Below are 17,854 nucleotides of genomic sequence, written 5' to 3' on the forward strand. Positions count from 1 at the left end.
AACGCAGGCCCCCCAAAAGGGCTGCCCAGGTGCCTTGGTCAGTAAAGACTAGGGGGCTGTCCAGAAGGAACAGGGCAGCAAAGATAGATCATAGATTCAGAGAGTGTTGAGTCAGGAGTACCTGAGGGAAATCTATGTTAGCCAGGTGGAGGATTAGACTTGCCCAACCTTTGAGCTAGCCAAGGCATTTCAAAAAATAACTTAATGTGTATGTGCCTTTCATTCACGCACCCAGAGAGTTTCTGGGCAGGTGGCTGGAAGCTTGTGACCATTGGGAGCGCAAAGCACTGTAGCCCATTTACTGCTACAAGCACAGAAGCTCACCATAGGGACCTTTCTTCTCGGTGGAAAATCACATGGAGTAGGTGGCTTCTTTCCTGGCCTCTGCCCTGTGGAAGACTAGTGAATTTCTAGGACAGAAAGGATAAAAATAAGAAGTCTTGTGGCAAACAACAGCACTTAAAGTGGGTGTGTGTGAGTGTGTGTATCCATCACTAGCGGTGCAGCCCACTCTGAGCCTTGGATGGCGAAGTGTCTGAATGTATTATGAAGGGAATGGCCTTTGCAAATGTCACCTGGAGATGCTGCTCTGTTGCTAGTGGGACAGGAGCAGGCCAAAGAATGTTTGGTCATGTCTCTAAGTAAGTTCCCCCCTTAATGGTGAGGGTTTAGCTACTGATTCTGAGAAGGACTCTGAAACTTAAATCTTTGTCTAGTCACATGGTGGTTTTGATCAAAGATTCATTCAGCTAGAGTGTTAGCCTGGGTCATGTTCAGTAGGCAAAGAGAGGGTGGCATTGCCCAGATATAGCAACTTCCTTCTGTAGTCCATCAGTGGTAGATTTGAGTTTGGGGGAGTTCCCTTCCTTTCCCAGTAAGTATCACTTGAAGAAGGTTGCCAGTGAGGAAGTTGCTCCTGGGTTCCATACTCCTCATTTCCTCTAATCTTCTACTAAGTATAGTATGTGTGTGTATGTGTGTGTGCGCGCGCACGTGCACACATCCCATGTACATGTGCGTTTATGTGTAAACTATAGGAACCAAGATTCAATTTTTTTCCTGCTATATGATCTTAAGGCATTTACTTAATCATTCAGAGACACATTTTTGTCTCCTGTAGCAAGGAAATTTTTATGACTACTGTTAAATATAGGGTAGTGTTAGCTTTAACATACTAGTACTTATAAACAACACTTGATACACTATAAGGGATTTTTTTTTTCTGTAGCCATGTTTTGACAACTCTTAGGTTCAAAGAGGTTAAATGTTTCACCCTATGCTACCTGTTAGTGACAGAGCTGGGACGGTAACCTGATGGATTTACTGAGCGGGCATTCTACTTAGTTTTTTGTCACCTTGGCTAAAGCTAAGGCCATCTGGAAAGAGGGGACTTCAATTGAGAAAATACCTCCATCAGATTGGACTGTATGCATGCCTTTGTAGGTTTTTTTTTTTTATTATTAATGACTGATATATAGGAGGGCCTAGCTCATGTGGGCAATGTCACCACTGGGCATATTGATGGTTCTGTGTTGTATAAGAAAGCAGATTGTGTAGGTCACTGAGAGCAAGCTAATAAGCAGTGCTCTGTCACGACCTCGCTATTAGTTCCTGCCTCCAGGTTCCTGCCTTAAGTCCCTGCCCTGACTTCCCTTCATGGTGGACTGTGATCTGGGTATGTAAGCCTGCATCCTTTCCTCCCTAAGTTGCGTTTAGTCATGGTCTTTGGCACATAAATAGAAAGCAAACCAAGACAGGAGATAAGGGAGAGATGCTCCAGCCTCAACTCTGCCTCTAACTAACAGTCGAGCTTGGAAGCTTTTTCTTCTCATGCTTTAGTTTGCCTATATTTAGTAGGAGCTATAGCAGACTGTCTCCAAGGGTCCCTCCAGTTAGAAAGTTGAAAGAGCATCACTCTTCCCTTCAAGCCGCAGGGCCCAGCCCACAACACATACAATCCTGCACTAGGACAAACAAGGGTGTGTGAACTGTTCAGGCACATCTGCCAACGAAGTTCACAATGGGGGGACTTCTCCAGTGTTTCAGCTCTGCAACACCTTCTGGGAGAATTATCCATAGGAACCAGTGGGAGGGCACATGGGGTGTGAAAATGCAAGTTGCCACCATGGGACTTGCTTCACCTGGTTCTAACTTTTCCACTCCATCAAATTCACTTCCCCACTCTGTTCCTTCCTAAATTTAAACTATTTTGACCTTATTTTAGTTTTTTTTTCTTTTGTAAATGTCATCTCTTCTTTTAATTTTCATCTCCTTCATACTAATTAACAAGAACAAAGCTTACCATGACAAGGGCAGTGGGTTCTCTGAGAAGGATGATTGTATGTATGTCAGTGATAAACAGATACACAAACTGAGAAGAGAGGTAGAGAGAAAAAACACAGACAGGGAAGCTTGTGGGGAGAGAGAGAGAGAGAGAGAGAGAGGGAGAGAGAGAGAGAGATCAAAGGGAAGAAATGACTGAGAAAGGTAAATATATGCAGAGACCTCAATGAAGTTTGCAATGGAAATCGTCAGGGCAAATGAGTTGGGTTGGACTGGACAAGGCATTCCCAAAAGGGAAATATAGAGTCAACATTTTAAAAAAATTCTTCTTGGATTTTTCCAACAGATGGCAAGACCATTGGCTTTAGGTGGCTCCAGATAAGAGTTGAACCATTTGTTTTTCCTGAGGCTGACAAAGTGGATTCTTGATCCCAGTGTTTTGCCTGAGGAAATATAAAGGCAATGTTTTGGAGGACACTGATATTGTCAACCATGAAATCAACTCAAAAGCCCCATAATTTCCAAATATCTTGACATTTTGTGATGTTTTCATTTTTACATATTTATGTCTCATTTCCCCAGCCAGATGGTAAAATTTTAAGAATAAACTTCTTTTTTTTAATGTGAACATGGGCCTCAAACTCAGAAGACTTTTAATAAAATCTTATTGAATTGCTCGGCCACCATCCTTAGGCAGATTCTAGGGGACTGTATGAATGACAAAATGTTGGACGCTGGAACAACCAGATCAACAAATTATGACAATTTATAGAACAGATGGGAGCCCATCAGCCGGCTGACATGCACAGAAAAGAAGAGGTCCTTGTCTCCAAGCCACTTGGGACTGTTGATCAAGCCTAGCCAGCAGAAAGGGAGGTCACACCAAGAGCACAAATAAATCCTGGTCTGTTATCAAGTCAACATAGGAGGGTGGGGTGCTCAGCTCCAGCTCAGAGCAGAGAATCTACCCAAGCAAGCGTCTTCCTGAGACCCAGGATGCCTCTGTTGACTGTGGAGGCTTGTAGGGTTTTATTATTCCAGTCTTTTTTCTCTTTGAGGAAATTTGGCATACTTAATGTATTATAAGCTGTCATTACCGGTTTGGAGTGCCCCTGGAAGGCTCTTAACTTGTGCAGGGACATTTGTCCCGGTGCCAGATGGCTTCAGACTGCTATATTTTCCTGGCTGTTTGTGTTTCTTACCCTTTCTCACGGATCCTTTCAGGTCCTCTTGCGTTTTCTGCTTTCTTATTTTAGACTCATCAACGAAGGAGAACTACAAGGAGGCTGTCCATATCCTTGTCATCAGGCCAACTTTCATTCCTATGAGGTATCTTTTGGGAACATGTCCTAATCCCCAAAGCGGAGGGAGGGCTTCTGCTGTGTGCTTTCCTGACTAAAATACCTATAGTTCTAAAGATAGTGACTTGCTCAGTGGTCTGCCCTTACCATATGACTGTGCATTCACTGAGGGCAAAAGCTGTACTCTCATGATTCTTTGACCACTACTGGGTGACTGAGAGTGTTCAATGTATGTGAGAATTAAGAGGAATCCTAATCTCTTCTACAGAACAAGACACTTCTCTCTATGCTGGGACAAAAGATTCCTGGGAAAGTGGAGTTATGGCGGTGCTAAGGCCTCTCTCCTTCAGCCCAAATTCTTTCCTCATGGTGCTCTATTCACAGAACCTTTGTACAGCTGTTCCTCCTGCTCACTTAATGAGCTGGACTCTTGCATTACAAGTTTGGAGTCAACTGGACTCAGACACTAACCTCCCTTCGGTGCCTTCCCTAACTACAACCATCGGTCACTCCATTTCTTTGATTCCAGCATTAGACAATTGGGTTTTGAGATCACATCGTTATCCTGTGTAGTGATGACTTCCTTTCCTTAAGCAAAACTAGATAACACCAGTGCCTCAAGGTATCACTGATATTTCTGTCTGTCTCCTTTGAAGCACAGATTAGAAACTCAAGCGTCCTTTTTAAGAGGACATAGCTATATGGACAGACCAGAGTCATCTCAGCTTCATTCTTAGTACTTTGTCACCATGTCAACCTAGTTCAGCAAAGGTATGATAGTTTACTTGTCAATCAGTTTTTGTGTCTGTGACTTTGTCACATAACAAATGCCTGAAAAAAATTAACATACAGAGGAACTCTTTGCCTTAGCTCATGGTACCAGAGGTATCAGTTCAAGGCCAGCTGCTTTGGGCCTAAGATGATGCAGAAAATGGAGACAGATGATCCATTGTCTGCTCACCTCATGGAAGCGGGGAGGAAAAGAAGAGGTTGGGGACCAAGCACGTCCTTTGACAGCATACCTGCAGTGAGTGGCTGACTTCATACAAGTAAGCCCCATCTCCTATTCCCAGCTACACAATGCCATCGCATTATGAATCCATCAAGGGATTAATCTACCCTTGAAGTTCTAGCCGTCATCATCCAATCACCTCCCCAACGCTGCACTACAAACTGAATCCTCAACATATGGAACTTGTAGTGATCTTTCATGATACTTCCAAAATGTGAACAATTTCCAGGACCTTGTGACAAATGTCCACAAATAGGATGCCTTAAAGTGGCATACATTTGTTTTTTCACAGGTCTGGAGGACTGAAATCTAAAACTATACTCTCCCCAGAGGTTGAAGGAAGACTCGCTTTTGCCTCTCCTAGCTTCTGGTGATAATCTGGCTTGCTCTGGCTCATGGATACCTCACTCTAGTCTCTAACCTACATCTTCACATGGTCTTTACCTCAGGTGATTTCCTTCTCTTCTGTCACTACACTGCCTGTATTTAAGACTCACCCTACCTGAGATTAGTTCATCTTGAGTTCCTTACGTTGAGGTTCCAGGTGGATGCATCTTAAAGAAGGAGTCCCACTGAAGTCACATAGCTGAATGACTGGGTAGAACTGTCGGCCAAGGAGAGGGTTCTGGGGCAGTGATTTGAGGTCAGATGGAGAGAAGAAGATGAGGCTTTCTGAGAGAAAATAATGTGGAGATGAGGATCTTGGGGCTTCTGGGAGAAAGACTCATGGAGAACTTGGGGACAGTTAGTGTATAGGCCAAGAGCACAGAGAGGCAACTCTAGACTTGTTACTTGGAGAAGTTCCTCATTGAGCCTAGAGCTCCTAAGAGAGGTGAGGAACACTTCAGTAAACATCAAGAGGCAGACCCTCTTGTCCCCAAACGTCAACTCGCCAGCGAGGTGTTTTTCTGTTCACTGTTTGGCCATCCCCACACTAATTCTTCTGAGAGAAATCTATGTCCCATCTGAAAGGGGGTGAAAGCGCATGCCACATGGCTTGTGGCATGTCCCAGTTTGCTGCTTGAGAAGAAAATGGGAGGAGAGGCAGTGCTAGGCTTTATGAAACATGTAGGCAGGCCTGTACACAAACATGGGCTCACACAAATAAACCCAAACTGGCCAAAAATAACAGAGAAGGCGACAGATGCTTCCAATTAAAATGTCAGCTTCTCCTTAAGAAGCCAAGTTCTCACATAGTGTGGGTGCTCTGGGGCCAGCGACTACTGGAAGGGACCACATATGGAAATCTGTTTGCATCTTACCATGTCCCAGATACCATGGAAGACATTGCCCGACCTTGCAATTAACACATTGACTGTTTCTGGGGTGCGGTACACGGATGCAGGGAGAAAACAGAAAATTGTGAAATAGAGTCACTGTTCCCACTGGATTTGATAGGAAACAAGAGAACCAGGAAATACTATTCTATAAATGTCTTAGCCTCAGTTTCCCCATGTCCTTCAACACTATCAGGAAAAGACAATCAGTTTGTGCTAACTTGTGGGAACCACAGTCAGAGGGCATGTGTGAGCATTAGGGGCTGCTTGGAGAACAAAGGGAAACTTACAGTCTCCCCTGGTGACAAGGGGAGTTTGGATAGGACACTATCTATCATGGACTGAGAGAACAGCACACAGAACCACATCCTCCTTCTCCCTACGGCACTCACGGAGCCTTTGGAAGATGGCTCCGTTAGGATGGCTCCGTTAGGATGGCTCCATTAGCATCTGCTTTGTAATTTACTAATGGAGGTTCTTACTTCTCCCTTCCTCCTAAGGCAGCTTTTTGTTTATTTGTTTGCATTTTTCAAACTCTCTCTAGTTCCCCTAGGTGACTGCATATGAAAGAGGAAGGAAGTGGGCCAATGAGCTGAAGGAGTCATCCCTCCCCTCGCCTCACTTCCTCATCAAATCAACGGGGAGTATTCATTGAAAGAGTGCCTTGTTCTAATAAATGAATCTCCTTCTTCTCCTAATTATTTTTATTATCACCACTGTTATAATAAAATTCACATAGTATAGCTAAAGATTTAACTAGAGTAATATCCACAGAAGGGAAGAACAATGGGGGAATTAATGAACTAGATCCTCATTTGTGTTTCTGTAGGCGAAGATGATAATTTGTTGGCTTTAATAAGCTCCTGGATTGAATTGTTAGCACAGGCCAGTACTGCTAGGTTTGGGTGCCCACTGGGTGAAAGTCAGATATTTTCTGTGTGAATTCAAAACACATTTTCATTTCTTAATGGTCACTATGACTAACCAGATAAGAGAAAGATTTAGCTGCATAAAACAAACACATGATTAGTTTTGACAACAGAAGCTTAAACAGGACGTTAATTAGCAGCCATAGAGTTGGGAAGGCTCTGGATGGGAACAATTACACAGACAAACCCACAAGTATGGCTACAATGTGCCAGGGTCCCATCCCTTACCATATGGCTTCAGTCTGGCAAATGGCTCGTTGGCAATTCATTACCATAGCGCTTGGAACTCAGGAGTGACCCCTTTATGATTAGCCAATTCATTATGCTCTCGTTGGTAGCTCAAGGGGACTCTAAGGGCTTGCCTCTCCCCGTTGTGTTATTTTAAGGACATATGACAGGGAAGGAACAGCCCTCCCTTCCCCAGCTGCCTCAAAGTCCTGTTTGCTGGGAAGTTTGTTGGAATCTAGATAGAATCTTTGAAAAGAAAACAAACAAGCAGAAACTCCCCACAGTCATAAACTGTAACCACGCTGGAACTATTGAAACATTCCAGGAGATAAAAACAAAGACTTCCTCCTCTTTCCTCCATCCTACTGAGGCTGCCTGGCCAACCTGTGAGTCCACTTTACCACAGCAATGAGATGGGGGACAGCTAAAGACTAAAGACCATCAGACCCAAAGACAGGAAGCAAGGTGTCCAGAAGGCTCTGTTGTTAACTCACTTGGGAAATTAGCTCCATCCTGCAAATGGCTGTCTTTTATCTTATCTTCTCCCCAATGCTGTGGGAGCTTTGTGTGATAGGGTCTCCAGTGAGGAAAATTAGCCTGAATCTACAAGGCGCATAATGTTGAAGCAGATGCGTATACTACCTATGAGTATTGACTCTCAGAGAGTATTTTCATTCATTAGTATATGTGGGTGAGGGAGACTCGAACAACCAGCCACACTGGGACCCACCACCACCAGGCTCGGCTTCTTTTATCGTTAGAATTTTGGCTGGGGTGTCCCACAGAGAGTACATGGGCCTCTGAGTAAAGGTTTTAAAAAGTGGAGATTAGACCTGAAAGTATAGTTCACAGAGCCCAAAGCTTGACAGGGACGCTAGAATGTTCGAAGATGCATAAAAATATTAAGAGAGCATGTTACAATGCCACGTAGACCCAAACCGAAAGAACAGAAAAAGAAAGGAGGGGAGGGCAGATAAGAGCTAAGTATTGGGTTAAATTGGGTTAAATTACTGAGCATGAGGCTGGGGAAGGTTCTGTGTTCACTGAAGATGAGCCTGAGGGAATACAGAGTCCAGGTTCAGCTTGGTTAACACGAGTAATGTGGGGAGATGTTATAGAGCTTGCTCTCTGCAACCCACTGCAGCCCACTCCCTAAATCTACAAAGGCAGTTTCCTAGTAAAATCCCAGCACTGAGACAGGGTTCCAGTTTACTAAAGACATATACACCAGTCACAGACACATCACCCTCCTGCATCATCAACATGACCTAAAAGAAGTATACCTGCCGTGCTTACAGACAGGAGCCTAGCATGGCTGCCCTCTGAGAGGCCCAAGAAGCAGCTGAAAGAGTCAGATGCAAATACTTAAACCCAACCAATGGACAGAAGCTGGGGGACCCCTGTGGTTAAATTAGGGAAAAGCTGGAAGAAGCTGAGGAGGAGGGTGATCCCATATGAACACCAGCAGTCTCAGCTAACCTGGACTCCTGAAATTTCTCAAGACACTAAGTCACCAACCAGTGACTTAGTACACCAACTGATATGAGGCCCCTGACACACATATAGCAGAGGACTGCCTGGTCTGGCCCCAGTGAGAGAAGATGCACCTAACCCTTGAGAGATGAGGACCCAGGGAGTGGGGAGGTCTGGTAGGTTGGAGGAGAGGGGGTAGGGACATTCCCTTGGAGACAGAGGGGGGTAGGTATGGGGTGTGCAACTGTCAGAGAGCAGACCAGGAGGGGGATAATGACTGAATTATTTTAAAAATTAATAATAATAATAATAAAGTACACCTACCACACTCAACAATACTTTAATTAATTCTAATTTTGTTTTCGTCTTTGAATTCATAAGGACTCTGAGGAAGATTTTCCATGGGCCAGGACTGTGGAAAGAGCTATCTAGGTGTCTTTAAAATGATGCCATTTTCACACAATAAATTTCCCTGGAGTCTACAGCAGAAATATTTAAAAAGAAATATTTAGAAAGGAGTTTAAGCATCATTCTTTGGAAATAAGAGCAAGCAAAACAGGTCCTTCTTAGAATCTATACTTTGAAAGATGCTCTGATGAGAGAGTTTACAGGCTTCAGCCTGTAGATAGGAGTGACAGTAAGCGTCTTTAAGCTGTAGTTGTCTCATCTCCACAGCAACTGGATGGGGAGCTCCACTCTGTGCACTGGCTGAGCTCTACTGCAATGTTCCTTGCAGCAGTATTTTCTCTCTCTACCCGAAAGGATGGCAGAGGTCAGAGCTGAGCCTTTGCTTAAGGAATGCCAAAGAATAGATCTGAATAGTTTTTAGTTTAATCACCCCGGTGGCCATGATCCAACAGTGTTGCCCACTTCTATGATACATGGGGCTGCAGCGACCCTTCTCAACAACACACGTTGTAGCTGCAGAACTGTTCCAAGGCCAATGAGGTGTCTTAGATGTACCTCCTGACATGATGGGTTCAAACAAACTCGGACCTTATGTCAGATGTCCTCCTGGGCTCTGTGGTAGGAAGAGGAGGAGGTTCACAGACATTGTCTTATGGGACTTTCTGTTTCTCCGCTTCTGAGATTATCTGCATTAGAAGCAACTGAGCACTGGGATATTTTTGTCCCACCCCACTTCTACCTCCTGAATCTGATACCTACGTCATCCTCCAGGGATGGTAGGAATTGGTCTAAGAAGCCACTAGGGGAAGTTAACTGTGGGAAATCATAGAATGAAGGCTTCCTGCCTTCATGGAACTGTGTTATCTTCTAAGTGCTATGGACAACCTAAATGGTTGTGGTGGTGTATGCTTGTAATTCCAGCCCCCGGGAGGTCGAGCCAGCAGGATTACTGCAAGGCTGGTGCTAACATGGTCTATATCGTGAGTTCCAGGCTGGCCAGGGCTACACTGTTAAATATTATCTTTGTTTAGAATTTTGAGTCCTTTATATATTCTAGATCTTAACCTTGTGTTGGATAAATAACTGGCAAAGGTTTTTTTTTTGTTTTTTTTTTTTTCCATCCTGTGGGCTTCTTATTTTCCCAATTCCCAGTTTCCTTTGTGGTACAGACACTTTTTACTTTTATGAGATTTTGTCTGTAGATTCTTGCTCCTTTTTCCTGTGCCATAGGCCTTACTTGTGCCTATAGGTTCTAGCACGTTCCCTACTTTTCCCTTCTTATGTAGATGTCCTTGATCCATTTGTAACTAAGTTTTGTGCAGGGTAAGAGATAGGGTTCTACTTTACTCTTTCTACATGTTGGAATCCATTTACCCCAGCACCATTTGTTGAAGATCTTTTGTCCAAAGCAGATTTTTGGAGTCTTGGAAAAAAAAAAAAACAGGTAACTGTAGTTGTATGGGTTTATATCTGGGTCCTTAATTCTTTTCTATCTAAGCATCTATTTTGTGCCAGCAACATGCTACTTTTATTAGTATGGCTCTGTAGTATAATTTGAAATGGTGTATGGTTGGTGATACCTCCCAGCGTATCCTTTTGCTTCAGAATTACTTTCTCTGTCTCTAGTCTTTTGTGCCTTCATATACATTTTTAGATTGTTTTCTTTTTGTCTGTGAAGGAATTTTTTTTTAAAGAAGAAATAACAAACGACGAGAAAAGACTTTAAAACATGCTCAGCTTCCTTAACCGCCAAGGACATACAGATTAAAACTACTTTAAGATTCCATCTCACCCCAGTCAGAATGGGTCATCATCAGGAATACAAATGTCAACAAATGCTAACTTGTTGTTATATAAAAGGGGACTCCATCTACAGTGGATGGGAGTGTAAACTAATGCATGCACTTTGAAACTCAGTCTGGAGGTTTCGCAAGGAGGTCGACATAGAACTGCTACATGACACAGCTGTACCATTCCAGGGCATGTACCTAAAGTATGTTACCCTGCTGCTGAAGGTAGTTTTACAACCATGTTCATTGCTACTCTATTCCCAATACCTAAGAAACAGAATAGACCTAGATTTGCATCATAAGAGCAATGCAAAAGAAAAATGTGAATTTTGCAGGTCAGTGTATGGCTCAAGCCTCATCAGAGAAGTTTCCTCTTCGAGCAAATGGTAACTGCCATGGATACCCACAGACTGAACAACTCAAAGAGAATAAGAGACTTTAAAGGGCCAAAAAAAATGAGGTGATCCCTCCCCTCACAGTTCAGGGATCTGTGTAGGCAAGGAGGCAGAAAGACCGTAAGATCCTGAGGTGGTGGGTGGCTTTAAGGAAATCGTGTCTTTGTATGCAATAGAACAGATGCACATATGAGCTCACAGACATTGAGATCCAAGCACAAGGCCTGCACATGCTCAAGGTAGACAAGAATCCCAGAATGGAAGAGAGCACAAGATCTCCTACCCACAAAGAAAAATGTGGTACAGATCCACAATGGAATATTATCCATCTGTAAACAGAAATAACAATCAAATTTGCAGGTAAGTAGAAAGAGCAAGAAAAATCATACTGAGTGAAGTAAGAGGCCCTGACAGACAAATGTCATAACTGTATGTACCTTATGTATACATCATTGTATCTTATGTATACATCATTGTATCCTATGCATACATCATTGTATCCTATGTATACATCATTGTATCCTATGCATACATCATTGTATCCTATGCATACATCATTGTATCCTATGCATACATCATTGTATCCTATGCATACATCATTGTATCCTATGCATACATCATTGTATCCTATGTATACATCATTGTATCCTATGTATACATCATTGTATCCTATGTATACATCATTGTATCTTATGTATACATCATTGTATCTTATGTATACATCCTAGCTTTAGATTGTTTTATGTGTTTAACTTGGAGCACAAGTGGAGGTCACAGAGTGGCATTGAGGGGCTCAGGAAGGGACCAGGGGCTTAGTAGAACACAGAAAAAAAATGTAGGAAAGGAGGTGGAAGACTGGAGAAGGAAAGGCTTAAGCTGGGAGGGTCTGGGAGTCTGGCAGCAAATGACTAGGTATGGACTGTTCCTCACAACGGCCATGCTGTGACCAAGACACACTGGGTTCCCTTCTCTCAAGATCTTTTCCTTCACTTGCCCCATCTAGGGAGATAGAGTTGTACCAAGGACTCTAGGGTTACTCCATCCATCCTGGGAAGATATTTCACAGCTCTGAATAGATCTCAGCTGTGTCCCAGGTCCCCTCCATCCTTACCCTGTGTCTAGGACCCCAGAAACTCTTGCTTGCCTGTCCTTTCCAGAGGCATCTCCTTTACCTGCAGCGCTGTGAATAGAGACAGTGCCATTCTTTCTACCTGGCAATGTGGTGCAAATAGACAGTTTCACTGAAAGGATTTCAGTTCCACAGTACTGTGCACACTTTCTGGAGAGATCATATTACATGATATCTATTTTATAGGCATGCTTTAAGGGTATAACTAGTTCAGAAATCTGGTAAACGTAAGACTATGTCTTAATTTGAGTCTTCTTGCTTAGCTATAGTAATATAATATATAATATAATAATAAAAGTCCCTTTAGGGGAATGTTTATGGACAGGACAAGTGCACAGCCTCATTGTAGTTTGCTGGGCCTAACACTTGGTCAGGCCTTTGGCACTTTTGATGCACCATCCAGATGATAAGGTGGAATTTGAATCCTTTGTTCTTTGCTCTCTTGGGAATCTTGGAAAAAAAATTATCTTCTACAACTCTCAGGCAAAGGAAATAATAAACTCGTATAGAGAGTATCACTTGGTGTGTTGACTGTATAGGTGGCTTTCTTGTTTAAATAGATGTTAGATTCTCTCTCAGTTCCTTACTATCCCTCCTTTGCATCAGGAGTCCAAGAGCTCTCACCTTACTTTTGTGCTTCTCCCCTCCCATTCCCTCCCCTCTCCCCTTCCCTCCCCTCTCCCCTTCCCTCCCCTACCTTCCCCTCCTCCCCTCTCCCCTCCTCTCCTCACTCCTCCTCTCTTTCTCCTTTGGTTCTCTCCTACATCTCTATTACTCAGTCTCAGCTGGGAATGGAAGTGTCTGGGAGCAGAGAATGCTCAGTGGGGCTAGAGAGACCTCTTAATTGGGTAAGTGTGTACCTTCCAAGCATGCACACACACATTTGTTGTCAAGCACCCACCTGAAAAGCTGGGTGTGGAGATGTGTGCTCAGAATCATCGTGCTGAGTCTCACTGGGGTCCACTGGCCTCACAACCTAGACTATTCAGCAAGCTCCAGGTCAGTGAGAGACCTTGCCTTAGAAAGCAAAGTAGATGGTTCCCGAGGAATGACATGCCAGGCTGATTTCTATCCTTCACACGCATGCTCACACACACACATACACATGGACACACAGAAACCTGCACACACATAGAGAATGCCAGCATGAATGAGATGGGCGGGAGACATAATAATTCTAGTCTCTATGTTCTGCTTCGAGACATTGGTAAAATGGACACATCTGCTAGAGACCAGGGCCACTCCTGTACTGGGGCAAAGCTGGGACTTCAGGCTACAGAGCATTTTAGAGCTACCCAGCACATCAAAGGCAGCCGAGTACTCCTTGGGGTGAGTCTGAATATAGGCCAAGTGGCTGGGGTGGTGGTGGTTGCTTCCATAGAGGATAATCTTTCTCACACACTGTATTCTTTTTCTCCCTGCCTCCTCTTAAAAACATAAGTAGCCAAGTGGCATCAATTTATTTGCTTCTTCTTATAATTACATTATCCGTGATTAACTCACTGGAGTCTAATTGCACTGTAGAGTTATTTAGTAGGAAAACTCCATCACTGGGCGCGGTGGGACTCTTGTGAGCACAGCCTTAGCTCTGCTGGTTGCGTGGTGCTCAGTTAATGGACTTGGAAAGGGACAAGGAAGAGGATGAGAGATGGCGGCTCCCCCTGTCTTGCTGAGCTGCAGAGTCCTTCCACATTTATTACTTCATTTGGTGCTAGCTGTAGCTGTATGAGGTAGCATGGTTGTCATTATCATTTCCAGTCCACACACTGGGGAGTGCAACCAGGTCAAGTCATAACTCAGTACCCTAGATGGATTGAAAACTCATATAGACATCCTGCTGGTCCCCCTTTCACAGCACACCGTATCTCTAGGGATATTGATCCACGATTTTAGTTGAGATAATTTTTTTTTTGGCTCCTTCAGCTTCATGAAGGATGGGGTTGCATTGTGATAAGCTGAGAGTATTGCAAGCTGGAAGATGTAGTAAACACATGTAGCTGACTGAACATTGTAGCTCAGTTGTGGTTGTTTCTAATGGTTAGAGTCGTGCCAACTGTATGTTCCTAGCACTGGAGGAAATCACCACATAGCTTATTGCCAGTTCAGGAAAAGAGCAAAACTCAAAGTGTGTTTTCCATTGAATGAATTTTGCACTTAAATTTCTGGAAATCCAAGGCCTTAAATATTTTCCCAAGCTGTCTGCCCTGTTGCCTGGCATGTTCTTGCTCCTTCCTGCCATCTCGTTTCTCCTAGGGGAAAGAGGCTGGTGGTCCCTAGCTTCTCTTTTCCTTTCCCTTTTTTTTGAATCATTTCCTATATTAAACAAGCAATGGTGAATTTGTTTTATTTTTAATTAAACAAATAAAACACTACTCAAATAATTGAATTCTTTTCTTGTTCTCCGTGAGTCTATTTTACCTTATTTCTGAAAAACATTCCCCAGAATTTGTTTGCATTATTCTGTGCTTTTATGCTTTCATTACGCATGTCTGAAATACATGCAGTGATACTGTTTTATGTTTTACATATAAGTGTAAATGTTACATTAAAATGACTATCTATGTATTTATGTATCTACATATCTATCTATCTATCTATCTATCTATCTATCTATCTATCTATCTATCATCTATCAATTATATATCTATCTGTCTGTCTATCTATCTGTCTGTCTTTCATCTACCTATCAATCATCTATCTGTTTGTCTGTCTATTTATCTATCACCTATCAATCATCTATCTATCAACTATCAATCATTTGTCTATCTATCTATCTATCTATCTATCTATCTATCTATCTATCTATCTATCTATCCATCCATCTATCTATCCTTTTCAGTGATGGAGACGAAATCAGTGGCTTCTGTATCCTCTATCTCTATCATACTTTTAGGTCATCTATTTTAATGCCTGTGACCTGAGTCCCGCTTCCTTGTATGCCATATCAAAGCATCTTTCAATGTTATTGACCCTATTATCTTTCATATGTGTGCTGCTTACTCTTTTAGTAAACTGCTGCTCCCTGCCAGTCTGCAGAATTCTCTACTGTCCATCCATGCCCATGGCAACCTCCCACGAAGTCTAGATCCCAGCTCCGACTGTTATCAAATACCTATCTAGTCTTGGCTGAACCACATGATGACTTTGAGCTTTGTTTTCTTAACTGACCTATACATGCCTGGCACCGTGGCTGAGCTGATCAAGTGAGATAAAGGTGTGAGAGTGCTCTTGTGAAAGTCAAGCCTAGAAAGGGCAAACCACCGTAACCTCAGCACAACAAACACACAGCTCAGACCATCTCCTCCTCCACCGTCTCTACTTTTCCTGAGGCTCCTTTCTCCCAAACTTCCAGCCCTGCTATGCGAGGCTCTTGTCTCTGTGGGCTTTAACTTATTAACAGGCTCGAGGCAGCTTACATGCACAGGATCTTGGTGCTGGGTCAGACTCTCACTTTGGGGCATCAGGCCCTCATTCTCTGAGAGTCTTCATTTCTTTACCTGAACAAAAGACATGACACCTATCCCATCCCTCTGTGCCATGAGATTCAAAAGAAAATGTAAGTAGAGGTACTTGGTAAGATGGGAGGCTCTATAGGAATCACAGGTACCATGAGTGGGTTTACTGACATTTGCATGTGTGAAATGTCCTGAGTTACCTGTGTCACTTGGATTAAAGCATGCGGTAGAAACTAACTCATTTTCTTAGCAAGCATCACTGGCCCACTGTAATAACTACATACTGTTTTAGAAGACATAGGAACTCTCTCTTTGAATGAATGAATGAATGAATGATGATGATAGTTGTTATTAAGATAGGATTTCACTATGTAGATCAGGCTGACCTTGAACTAAGAATCCTCCTGTTCCTGGCTCCTGAACCAGGCACACAGATAGTTGTAGCACCTGACTGTAAGTTCATTATTTTCTTTCTTTTTCTGTTTTGTTATGTATATGGTGTGTATGTGGTGTGAGTGTGTGTGTGTGTGTGTGTGTGTGTGTGTGTTTATGTAGTATGAGATGGTCTCACTTTCTACTCTTTTTTAAGTCAAGGTCTCTGTTGTTTTTTCCACTTCATAGTGTACTGCTGGCTAGCTGATCTGTGAACTTCCAGGTGGCTCTCCTGTCCACAGGGCCACTGGGATTACAGACACGCATCTGGCTTTGTGTGGATTCTGAACATAGGTCATCAGGCTTGAATGGCAAGCACCTTTATACTCAGAGCCAACTCTCTGGCCTCTGGAAGTCTCTTTGGTAAGTATCATTTCCTGACTTTGAGGTCTGGGTGTGTGGAAAAGAAGAGGTGGGTGAGTGGTCCATGAAGTTTGTCTGGAAAGACAAGCAGCGCTACCCGTATGCAGATATGCAGCACTGACCTGAGGGAGTGAGAACCCTGTGAGTGCACGGGTGGAAACAAATCAGTCTTTGTCTCTCCTCGATGAGTGCAGACTCGATTCAGTCAAAATGAGCTCCGAGGTCAGCCCTGAGATAATGTGAGAGTACCTCCCCTGGAGTGAGCATATGGTTCTGCCCTACATCTTTCTGACCCTTGCATCTCTCACTCCTGTGCCAGGATCGGCCTTGGACTTGGGCCAAATGACATTCCTGGGCCAGATGATACAACACCATAGCCTGCTCCTTAATCTATTAATAATACAGAATGTCCTTTCCTTGCTAATTAAGTTCTTGCAGTTAGTTCTATTGAAACAGAATTTCTCATCAGCGCTCCACCCCCTTTTCTGGCTGACCTTGCTTTCAACTCAACTGAGAAGTTGTTGGGTCCCTATGTTCCCATCACGACTGCCTACCCTGCCTGTGCCAATAGCCACTTCTCGGTTGTAGTTTAGACAGAGCCCTGGCTTTCTGACTTAGCGTTGGATCTCAGTCCAATAATCCATCATCTGTGTTTTTAATAAAAGAGCCAACACCATTGATCTTCTATTCCTCTCTTGTCCTTGCCCACTCTTGCTTGACTTTTCCTGCAGTATTAGTAAAATTCTACTCTTCTTCCAAATCCTGTCTGGTCTAACCTTAAAAAAAAAATAGATGAAATGAGGGGTTCTTTCCCTACTGATTTCTAAGCTTTACTTCTAGTACCACTCTGTGCTTTCTCTCGCACTGTCTTATTCCAAACAGACCACAGCCAACTCTTTTTTTCCTTTTCACATGAGAATGTGAAGCTTAGGAATGGGTTTTATGGGTGCAGCTTGCTTGGCTCCTTCTGCTTGGATAAGGGACACATTGCCCTAGCACTTGTAAGTTGTTCTCAGAAGAGAACGGATTGGTATACCCTTCCTTAAACAGGACTGATCACATCGTGTGACTGCTTGATGTGGTCAGAGCCATCGGGCAAAACAGCTTAAAGATCCAGCCACTCTTGCCAATCTCACTTCAGAGATTGTTATGTGATGAGTGGAGACATCTGAATCCCACCCCTGTCCTTAGGCGAGTTCTTGCCACCTTACATTCCCATCTCCTGCAAAGCTGGTTAAGAGAGTTTATCTTTAACAGGAAAGCTTCCATCTCAGAGACTGATTCCAGAGGACCCCAGCTTGCAACAGGAGTCTACAAATATGTCTGGCTTTTAGCCAATACACTATCGACTTACCATGCTTTTTGTCTTCACCCTGAAA

The 17,854-nt window shown here is 43.3% G+C and overlaps 1 protein-coding gene and 1 long non-coding RNA gene across 4 annotated transcripts in view; one reads left to right on the forward strand and one right to left on the reverse strand.

Annotated features, from left to right (window-relative positions):
• Nucleotides 1-17,854, reverse strand: part of Slc14a2 (solute carrier family 14 (urea transporter), member 2) — a 450,807-nt gene that overhangs the window by 159,728 nt on the left and 273,225 nt on the right. The window lies entirely within an intron of this gene.
• Gm36418 overlaps nucleotides 7,273-17,854 on the forward strand; it is a 40,348-nt gene continuing 29,766 nt past the window's right edge. Inside the window, exons 1-2 of the long non-coding RNA XR_386381.3 lie at nucleotides 7,273-7,416; nucleotides 16,302-16,475. This is a non-coding gene — a long non-coding RNA (predicted gene, 36418). The remainder of the gene's footprint in view (nucleotides 7,417-16,301; nucleotides 16,476-17,854) is intronic.

This window comes from Mus musculus, chromosome 18, assembly GCF_000001635.26.
Source record: "Mus musculus strain C57BL/6J chromosome 18, GRCm38.p6 C57BL/6J".
Lineage (NCBI taxonomy): Eukaryota > Metazoa > Chordata > Mammalia > Rodentia > Muridae > Mus > Mus musculus.